The sequence below is a fragment of the Bos javanicus genome, chromosome 1 (assembly GCF_032452875.1).
Source record: "Bos javanicus breed banteng chromosome 1, ARS-OSU_banteng_1.0, whole genome shotgun sequence".
Classification (NCBI taxonomy): Eukaryota; Metazoa; Chordata; class Mammalia; order Artiodactyla; family Bovidae; genus Bos; species Bos javanicus.
Window position 1 is genome coordinate 127481268 of NC_083868.1, and position 11349 is coordinate 127492616.

General features: G+C 41.4%; 1 long non-coding RNA gene across 1 annotated transcript in view; it reads left to right on the forward strand.

Moving 5' to 3' along the window:
- The window catches only part of LOC133249558 (uncharacterized), a 31322-nt gene extending 28318 nt beyond the window's left edge, over window positions 1-3004 (forward strand). The window contains exon 4 of the long non-coding RNA XR_009737022.1: window positions 2321-3004. This is a non-coding gene — a long non-coding RNA (uncharacterized LOC133249558). The remainder of the gene's footprint in view (window positions 1-2320) is intronic.
- The last annotated feature ends 8345 nt before the right edge of the window (window positions 3005-11349 follow it).

The window sequence follows — 11349 nt, forward strand, 5'->3', positions numbered from 1 at the left end:
TTCCAAGTGTATCACACATCAGAATTTTGTTTCAGTTTTATAATGTGTGTGAATTCGGTCACTCTGTGAAATGTGTTTCTTATTGTGGTTCGGGTTTTTTAAAAGTTTAAAACAGTATTGGAGTAAGATCTTTCACTTTCGTGAAGGTATTTATTATCTCCTAAGAGCATAAAGTAACACCTTTCCAAGTAGCCTGTCCATTTTGATGGGGATTGAAACCTTATGTTTCATCAGCAGTAAAGGATTTGTAATTTATAACACTTTGGTGGAGGAATATCTTCAGTAACCTGTGTTGATCTGCCCTCACCTGGCTCCCTCCCTGCAACCTCCTCCCCAGCAGGCTACCTCTTAGCCATCACCTCTTCTCACTCCCGCAGTATGGGCAAATCCACACCCTGAACTTGCATGGGGGTTTCTATTTTCAAAACTCTTTCACTTACTCCATCTCATTTGATTCTCACAACTATCCCATGAAGTTGGCAGGTTGGAGCCAATCCATACTTGACCTTAGTATGGAACCCTAAGCAAGTAACTTCTCAGTCTATCTCCTCAGCTTTCTTACATATAACCAGAAAGGTTAAGAGACTTGGCCAACATCACACAGCCTGGAAGTGGCAGGACCAGGAAGAGAACTAGATCTTTCACCTCTTAGTCTCCTTGTCCCATAGACTCTCCTCACCGAGACACATAATTTCTTTTTAGTGATGTTGATTCATCTAACTGCTTTACAAACAGCGTGGAAAAAGCGAAGAACATTTTGCACTCTTCCACCATATCTAACAACACGACTTTTACGGCACAAAGCACAAGACAAATAGTTCTTCATGCCTCGTGGTTAAGGGTTATCACTCTCGACATCAAAGGCTATTTATTAAAGACTGGGGCGTTGGGAACGGAGACAGCAAAGTCCACCGAGGGGAAAACAAATTTTCCTGTGTGCTCTGTTTTGTCCTTTGTATTGCAGAGTGCTCCCTCTAGTGGCGCTGGAGAAAACAGCTTCTGGAAAGCATATTTATAGATTCCACTTCGTTGTGATTAGAGAAGGCTGGGGCTTAGTGGGAGCGTGGACAGCACCTGTTTCAAGGTCTCTCTTCAGTGATGAGAAATTGAGGACTAGAGCAGTGGTTCTCAACTGGGGCGATTCCGCCCCCAGGAAACATTCGGCAGCGTCTGTAGACATTTTTGGCTGTTTTTTGTTTGGGGTTAGGGGGATGCTACTGTCATGGATATGTAGAAGCCAGGGATGTTGCTAAAAATCCTGTAATACACAGGACAGCTCCCCAACAAAGAATTATCCCAAAGAATTATCCAACAAAGAATTATCCAGTCCCTCAGTAGTGCTGAGGTGGATCAGAGATATGGTGTGACCCTCCCGAGAAGGGTCCCCCACGATCGCTTTATTAAGATATAATTGACACATAAACAAAGACTTGCAGCTTATTCCCAGTTTTCAGCAGCTCAGACTAATGGCTCTCTTTCATTTCTTTTAAGGTATTTTAAAATTAGAATAGAGAAAAATACGAGAGCAATACATGCTTATGCTGCTAAGTCACTTTAGTCGTGTCCGACTCTGTGCGACTCCATAGACGGCAGTCCACCAGGTTCCCTGTCCCTGGGATTCTCCAGGCAAGAACACTGGAGTGGGTTGCCATTTCCTTCTTCAATGCAGGAAAGTGAAAAGGGAAAGTGAAGTCGCTCAGTCGTGTCCAACCCTCAGCAACCCCACGGACTGCAGCCTTCCAGGCTCCTCCGTCCATAGGGTTTTCCAGGCAAGAGTACTGGAGTGGGGTGCCATTGCCTTCTCCATACACACTTATAATTAAAAGCAAAGTAATAAAATACTTTCACATAATCAGTGTTAACATCCTTGGTGGTTTATTAGGAGGGACTATATTAAAATGCCAACTTCAGATCACTTCTGACTTAAAATGGCAATGTCCTATGGTAATACTTAATATTCATCTGCTTCTCCATGTGCTCATCAAGACAAGCCTCAATCCACATATAGAGGATTCTTTTAAATTTGCTTGTTGTATACAAAAGCTGGGTTGCTTCACAACTTGCTTTTGTAATTTAGTAAATTCTGAATCTCTCTTCAGATCAAAAATAAGGATCTCCTGGAGACTTCCCTGGTTATCCAATCGTTAAGACTCCTCTTTTCCACTGCAGGGGGCACAGGTTCAATCCCTGGTTGGGGAACTAAGATGCTGTATGCCACGTGGCACACCACAAAAATAAATAAATGGAAATAATCTGTTTATAATATATTATTATATATGTCATATTATATGTATTATAATAATCTCCTGTTTGTTTCCAGAAGTTGGGGATGCTGAGTACCACAGACTCCAAGAAACTTGAAGTGAAATGAAGTGAAAGTTGCTTAGTCGTGTCTGACTTTTGCAACCCCATGGACTATACAGTCCATGGAATTCTCCAGGCCAGAATACTGGAGTGGGTAGCCTTTTCCTTCTCCAGGGGATCTTCCCAACCCAGGGATCGAACCCAGGTCTCCTGCATTGCAAGCTGATTCTTTACCGGCTGAGCCACAAAAGAAGCCCAAGAATACTAAGTGGGTAGCCTATTCCTTCTCCATTGGGTCTTCCCGACCCAGGAATTGAACCAGGATCTCCTGCACTGAAGGCTGATTCTTTACCAACGGGGCTATCAGAGAAATCCCATTCAAGAAATTTAGATGGCCTATAATAGAGGATGAGATGGTTGGATGGCATCACTGATGCAATGGAAATGAACTTGGGCAAACTCCAAGAGATGATGGTAAGGGACAGGGAGGCCTGGCATCCTGCAGTCCATGGAGTCACAAAGAGCTGGGGATTCTACTGGGCTACTGAACAACAAAAAAGATGATACTGCCTCACATGGTAGGGCTTTAATATCTCTCTGATGGTAGCAAGTTCACTCTTGTAGAGAGTTTGGCTCAGGATTGGGATCTTCTGTAACATGCTATCTAACTAGAAATAAATAACGTCCTTTTGCTATTGTATTAATTATTACAGATACTTTCTAGGTATAGCAGATAATACTGGTTTTCAACTGATTGTGGGGCTATAAACCTTTATTTCCTAGCAAATTCCAAAATGTACTGGCCAATTTTATGTGCCAACTTGACTGGATCACAGGGTGCCCAGATACCTGGCTAAACAATATTTCTGAGTGTGTCTGTGAGTATGTTTTTAGACGAGATTAGCGTTTCAGTTGGTAGACTGAGTAAAGTAGATGGACTTCCCTGGTGTGGTTCCTGGGCGGTGTGATTGAGTGTCAGACAATCAGTTGAGGGCGTGACTACTACATAAAGGCGGAGACGGAGAATCTGGCCTCTTTCTGTCTTCTTGCTCGAGTTGGGCCATCAACGTTCTCCTGCCCTTTGACTGAGATGTACATCAGGGGCTGTCCTGGTTCTCAGGACTATGCCACTGGCTTTCCTGGGGCTACACCTTGCAGATGGTGTAGGGGACTTCTAGGCCCCTATAATTGTGTGACCAATTCCTTATAATAAATCCTGTCTCTCTCTGTGTCTTTCTGTCTCTCTGTCTATATATGGGTACATATACGTGTGTGTATCTATGTATATATATACCCATATGTGTGTGTGTGTCTATATATATATATGAGATAATATATCTCCTATTAGTTCTATTTTTCTGGAGAACTCTGAAGCCAACTCAAATAAGATTGTTTTAATGAGGGACCTCTCTGGTGGTCCGCTGGAATCCACCTTGCAATGCAGAGGACTTGGATTCAGTCCCTGGCAGGGGAACTAAAATCCCACATACCATGGAGGAACTAAGCCCATGCATGGCAACCAAGTCTGTGAACTACAACGAAAGATCAGCGTGATGCAATGAGAGTGCCACAACTAAGATACCACGCAGCCAAATAAATAAATATTTTTAAAAAGAATGTTTTAATGGTATAAGGTAGATTCAAGTTTGGGAAAGAGTAATCTAACTCATTCTTGGTATGGCAAATCATATGCTGCTCAGTCATTCTGGTAGACAGAGCTTTTGCCCCAGGTATTTTTGTTTGTTTGGCCACTAGAGCAATGCTGCAATAAATATTCTTCCATTTATACTGTCATACTTTTACTCCTGTGGAATAGGTTGTCCAAATGAGATTGTTGACTCAAATGTTTTGTGTGTATTTTTAAGTTTAATAGATATTTACAGATGGTTTTTTTAAAAAGCTGAAGCAAGTCATACTCCTACCAGCAGTATATGAGACGAAATATTCTCTCATGCCTTTGCCATCATTGGGTACTATCACACTTTTTAAGTTTTACCCATCTTATGGATAAAATTTGGCATCTTGTTTTTGTTTTAATTTGCATTTTCTTGACTCTAAGTATAGTTGTTAAGAGCAGAGTCTGAAGCCAAAATGCTGACACTTAATGTCTGTATTTCCTTAACTAAGATTCTTAATTCTTTTCACATTTGCCAAACAGAGATAAAGTACCCATCACAGGGTTGCTATGAAGATTACATAAGTAACTAGATGTAAAGCTCTATGAACAGTGCCCAGATTATAGTGATAACTATATAGGTTTTAGTATTATGGGTGAGTTTGAATAACTTTTAGTAATTTTATTGATAATTTGTTTGTCTCCTTGGTGAATTGCCTTTCCATGTCCTTTGCCTATTTTCCTGTTGATTTGTTCTTTTCTTATCAATTTGCAGGTGCTCTTTTATATCAGGTATTTTAGGCACATATTAGCTGTGTGTTGCAAATACACACTTTTCTCTACTTTGTCACTGATCTTTTGATACTATGTGTAGTATATTTTTACATATCCAACACATTTAAATCTGTCACCAAGTGCTTTCTCTTATGGCTTTTGTGCTTTTTGTCTTCTCTAAGATCGCTTTGGTTTTTAATGTTAAGCAAATGTACTCCTGGGCTTCCCTGGTGGCCCAGTGGTAAAGAATATGCCCGCCAATGCAGGAGACACGGGTTCCACCTCTGAGCCAGGAAGATCCCACATGCAATGGAGAAAGTAAGCCTGTGTGCCACAACTACTGAGCCTATGCTTTAGAGCCCGTGCGCCACAAGAGAAGCCACGGCAATGAGAAGCCCTCGCACCACAGCTGGAGAGTAGCCCCTACTCGCCGCAACCAAAGAAAAGCCCACACTCAGCAACAAAGACCCAGCACAGCCATAAATAAATAAATAAAATTAGAAACAAACAAACAGAGAAACAAATGTACTCCTAATTTTGAAATATATTTTCAACCATTTTTAATCCATTATTTAAATCTCCATGATTATGATCTATGGTAGTGAGAACAAAAGCCACAAATTAATATCTAATAAGTTATCTTGTTATCCACAAGAGTCTTTCCATCTTGAAAAACACTTTTCATTTGATCTTGTTGCCCAATCTTTCTCCTGCTTCTGTTTAAAATGTTTTGTACTTTTTCTTTTGTTATTTTTTTTACCTTCTATCTCCTTTTTTCTCAAAGCTCTACAATCTACTACCTTCTTCTGTCCTCTTTCTAGAAGATAATAATTAAAGATATACAACATAATTAAGGGCTTCTCTGGTTGCTCAGCTGGTAAGGAATCTACCTGCAATGCAGGAGACCCCAGGTTGATCCCTAGGTCAGGGAGATCCCCTGGAGAAGGGATAGGCTACCCACTCCAGTATTCTTGCCTGCAGAATTCCATGGACAGACGAATCGAGCAGGCTACAGTCCATGGGGTTGCAAAGAGTTGGACACGACTGAGTGACTTTCACTTTCACTTTTTCACTTTCAGTGACCAAGAACCAATGCCATCACCTTCTTCTTGGTCTTCGTTCTCCTTGTCCTCACTGTATCATTTGACTGTCCTGGTCACTGCCATCTTTGGGAAAGACTGTCCTTTGTTGGACTAAGAATGCTGTTCCATCCCGAGTCTTCTTTGGCCCTTGTAGCAATCATTGTTGTTTGCCTGCCCCCAAATACCCCCCTCTCTCTTCCTTCTTGCTGGCAGAGACCACGACCCATCATAGAAGTTGACAATGTCAGACAAGCACATTTTCAGCATACCCAAGCTGAGGCATGGATATGTGCTGTGGTCCTGACAGTGGTCCCTGAGGGAAAGTCTGTGGGGTAGGCTACACAGGCTACACAGTGTAGGACAAAGTTTGCTCTTGTTAAAAACCAAAATGCATGCTTCTGTAAGCAACTATATGAAGAAGTGATAGCTTAAAGAGAAACAAGATGTCCTGCAACAATGAGGAGAAAAGTCAGAGCATAAAAGCTACTATACTCAGATGATAGAGAGAAAGATAGAAGAATGTGGGTTCTTGGCAACACTGGTAAGCCATGAACCAATCCAGAAATGCCCATCTCCAGATTTCCTGTGAGTAAGATAATATGTCCCTGTTATTTAAGTTGTTTATAGCTCTATGTCTTCTGCGTGCAGCTAAAATTTCCTTATTGAGTGCTCACATGACCCCGAAACAGCTACTCATTCTAATGGCTCTCTTTGGCCTTCCAGCCTCTTTCCACTATCTGCATCTAGAACATTCTCTCTAAAGAGCCGCTTTGATCAGAGAATTCTGTTGCTCAAACCATCAATGGTAATATTATGCCAAGCAGAAAAAGCCTGTTACTGAAGACCACATATTATATGATTTCTTTCATATGAAATGTCCAGAACAGAGATTAGTGGTTTCTTAGCCCTGGAATGGGGATGAAGGGTTAAGAGGTGACAGACAAAGAATATAAAGTTTCTTCTTTTTTCTTTTCTTCTTTTTGCCGCACTGCCAGACTTGTGGGATCTTAATTCCCTGACCAAGGTTCAAACCTGTGCCTCCTGCATTGAAAGTGTCCACTGGACCACCAGGAAAGTCCCTAAGATTTCTTTCTGAAGTGATGCAAATGTTCTAAAATTGACTGTGATGCTGGTTGGACATATCCGTGAATGTATTGAAAACCACTGAATTATACACTTTAAATGGATGAATTATATGATATATGAATTGTATCTCAATAAAGATATTAGAAAAAAAAAAGCCTTTAGTGGTGATCCATTACTTAGAGAGTATAAAGCACAAATTCATTACCCTAGCATTCCAGGCTCTTCGCCCTGCAGACTCAAACTACATTCTAACTTAATCCTTTGCCACTTTCATATAAAGTAGACTATTGAACAGATCATGAGTGGTTCCTGAAAAGTGACCCATGCTTTTTTGCTTCTCTGTCTTTGCTCCTATGTTCCTTTGGCCTAGACGGCCTTTCCCATCACCCTGTTGCTGCTGCTGCTAAGTCGCTTCAGTCGTGTCCAACTCTGTGCCACCCCATAGACGGCAGCCACCAGGCTCCCCTGTCCCTGGCACTGGCAACCCACTCCAGTGTTCTTGCCTGGAAAATCCCACCAGTCTAGTCTCTTAAAATTTAACTTGCTTTCAAGGTCTGGTTCAAATGTTTTCCTTCATCTTCCCAGGCAGAAATGCCCCTTGCTCCTCTGAATTCAAAGAATTCAGTATACTTCATGTGGTGTTTATCTGTCTCATTTGCAGGCTTGTGGACACACAACCTCACTGACTGTATTAGCACCACAGTTTCCAAATCAAAAGTTGGGTGGTAATACTCTCTTAGTAAGAAAGTGTACTGTGGGCTTCCCTGGTGGCTCAGTGGTAAAGAATCCGCCTGCCAGTGCAGGAGACGTGGGTTTGATCTCTGGCCTAGGAAGATCCTACAACTAAACCCATGTGTCACAACTACTGAGCCTGTGCTCTAGAGTCTGGGAGCCATGACTACTGAAGCCCGAACACTCTAGAGCCCCATGCTCCGTGACAAGAGAAGTCACTTCAATGAAAAGCTCAAGCACAGCAACCAGAGAGCAGCCCCAGCTCATCATAACTAAAGAAAAGCCTGAGGAGCAACAAAGATCCAGCACAGCCAAATCAATCAATACTAACTTTTTAATAAAAAATAAAGACTATTTAAAAAAAGAAAGAAAGAATATTGCAAATTAGGACCATTTTAGGAAGTTTAAATAATGTGATTGCCAAAATAGTCTTCCCGCTAGAGTGGATGATCTTTGCTGGACATAGATTAGTGCTGCTCATCCTTTCCCCGCTTTGCAGAGTGGATGTCTCTCAGGTGGATGAAAGAGCTTGGTTTCCCTTTTGCTTCACGATGCATGGGAAAATGGAGTTAGGTGCTTATAATGAGTGGTCTAGGAATCAGTGAACTAAAATGGACTGGAATGGGTAATTTAACTCAGAAGACCATTATATCTACTACTGTGGGCAGGAATCCCTTAGAAGAAATGGAGTAGCCATCACGGTCAACAAAAGAGTCTGAAATGCAGTACTTGGATGCAATCTCAAAAATGACAGAATGATCTCTGTTCGTTTCCAAGGCAAACCATTCAATATCACAGTAATCCAAGTCTATGCCCCGACCAGTAACGCTGAAGAAGCTGAAGTTGAACGGTTCTATGAAGACCTACAAGACCTTTTAGAACTAACACCCCAAAAAGATGTCCTTTTCATTATAGGGGACTGGAATGCAAAAGTAGGAAATCAAGAAACACCTGGAGTCACAGGCAAATTTGGCCTTGGAATAGGGAATGAAGCAGGGCAAAGACTAATAGAGTTTTGCCAAGAAAATGCACTGGTCATAGCAAACACCCTCTTCCAACAACACAAGAAAAGACTCTACACATGGACATCACCAGATGGTCAACACCGAAATCAGATTGATTATATTCTTTGCAGCCAAAGATGGAGAAGCTCTACACAGTCAACAAAAACAAGACCAGGAGCTGACTGTGGCTCAGATCATGAACTCCTTATTGCCAAATTCAGACTTAAATTGAAGAAAGTAGGGAAAACCACTAGACCATTCAGGTATGACCTAAATCAAATCCCTTATGATTATACAGTGGAAGTGACAAATAGATTCAAGGGCCTAGATATGATAGATAGAGTGCCTGATGAACTATGGAATGAGGTTCGTGACATTGTACAGGAGACAGGGATCAAGACCATCCCCATGGAAAACAAATGCCAAAAAGCAAAATGGCTGTCTGGGGAGGGCTTACAAATAGCTGTGAAAAGAAGAGAAGCAAAAAGCAAAGGAGAAAAGGAAAGATATAAACATCTGAATGCAGAGTTCCAAAGAATAGCAAGAAGAGATGAGAAAGCCTTCCTCAGCAATCAGTGTAAAGAAATAGAGGAAAACAACAGAATGGGAAAGACTAGAGATCTGTTCAAGAAAATTAGAGATACCAAGGGGACATTTCATGCAAAGTTGGGCTCGATAAAGGACAGAAATGGTATGGATCTAACAGAAGCAGAAGATATTAAGAAGAGATGGCAAGAATACACAGAAGAACTGTACAAAAAAGGTCTTCACAACCCATATAATTATGATGGTGTGATCACTGACCTAGAGCCAGACATCCTGGAATGTGAAGTCAAGTGGGCCTTAGAAAGCATCACTACGAACAAAGCTAGTGAAGGTGATGGAGTTCCAGTTGAGCTATTTCAAATCCTGGAAGATGACGCTGTGAAAGTGCTGCACTCAATATGCCAACAAATTTGGAAAACTCAGCAGTGGCCACAGAACTGGAAAAGGTCAGTTTTCATTCCAATCCCAAAGAAAGGCAATGTCAAAGAATGCTCAAACTACTGCACAATTGCACTCATCTCACACGCTAGTAAAGTAATGCTCAAAATTCTCCAAGCCAGGCTTCAGCAATACGTGAACCGTGAACTTCCAGATGTTCAAGCTGGTTTTAGAAAAGGCAGAGGAACCAGAGATCAAATTGCCAACATCCACTGGATCATGGAAAAAGCAAGAGAGTTCCAGAAAAGCATCTATTTCTGCTTTATTGACTATGCCAAAGCCTTTGACTGTGCGGATCACAATAAACTGTGGAAAATTCTTCAAGAGATGGAAATACCAGACCACCTGACCTGCCTCTTGAGAAATCTGTATGCAGGTCAGGAAGCAGCAGTTAGAACTGGACATGGAACAACAGACTGGTTCCAAATAGGAAAAGGAGTACGTCAAGGCTGTATATTGTCACCCTGCCTATTTAACTTATATGCAGAGTACATCATGAGAAACACTGGACTCAAGAAACACAAGCTGGAATCAAGATTGCTGGGAGAAATATCAATAACCTCAGATATGCAGATGACGCCACCCTTATGGCAGAAAGTGAAGAGGAACTCAAAAGCCTCTTGATGAAAGTGAAAGAGGAGAGTGAAAAAGTTGGCTTAAAGCTCAACATTCAGAAAACGAAGATCATAGCATCCCATCCCACCACTTCATGGGAAATAGATGGGGAAACAGTGGAAACAGTGTCAGACTTTATATTTTGGGGCTCCAAAATCACTGCAGATGGTGACTTCAGCCATGAAATTAAAAGACGCTTACTCCTTGGAAGGAAAGTTATGACCAACCTAGATAGCATATTCAAAAGCAGAGACATTACTTTGCCAACAAAGGTCCGTCTAGTCAAGGCTATGGTTTTTCCGGTGGTCATGTATGGATGTGAGAGTTGGACTGTGAAGAAGGCTGAGCACCGAAGAATTGATGCTTTTGAACTGTGGTGTTGGAGAAAACTCTTGAGAGTCCCTTGGACTGCAAGGAGATCCAACCAGTCCATTCTAAAGGAGATCAGCCCTTGGATTTCTTTGGAGGGAATGATGCTGAAGCTGAAACTCCAGTACTTTGGCCACCTCATGCGAAGAGTTGACTCATTGGAAAAGACTGTGATGCTGGGAGGGATTGGGGGCAGGAGGAGAAGGGGATGACAGAGGATGAGATGGCTGGATGGCATCACTGACTCGATGGAGGTGAGTCTGAGTAAACTCTGGGAGTTGGTGATGGACAGGGAGGCCTGGTGTGCTGCGATTCATGAGGTGGCAAAGAGTCAGACACAACTGAGCGACTGAACTGAATGAACTGAAATGAGTGGTCTGTGTCAAAGAATGGTCTGGTGGTTAGTGAACCCCTGTGTTATATGCCAAATAAATAAAAGCTAGATTGAAGATACAAACATTTTTAAAAACTATGAAAGTAGAAAAAATAAAAAAAATAAAAGAATATTTTTATAAACCCTATGATGTAGGAGACCTTTCTAAATAAATCATAAAATCCCAGATACCATGAAGAAAGTCAGTGATGATTTTCTCTCTATGAAAACCCAAGCCTTCTGGCCAGCAAAAGATACCATAAAAAGTTAAAGACAAATAACAGACTCTGAGAAGATATTTTAAAGAGCTATAATAGTTAAAAGATGTATATCAGTACTAGCTAAAAAAAAAAAAAAAGAAAAGAAACAATACATGAAAAAAGGGCAGAGAATATGAACAAGTGATTCATA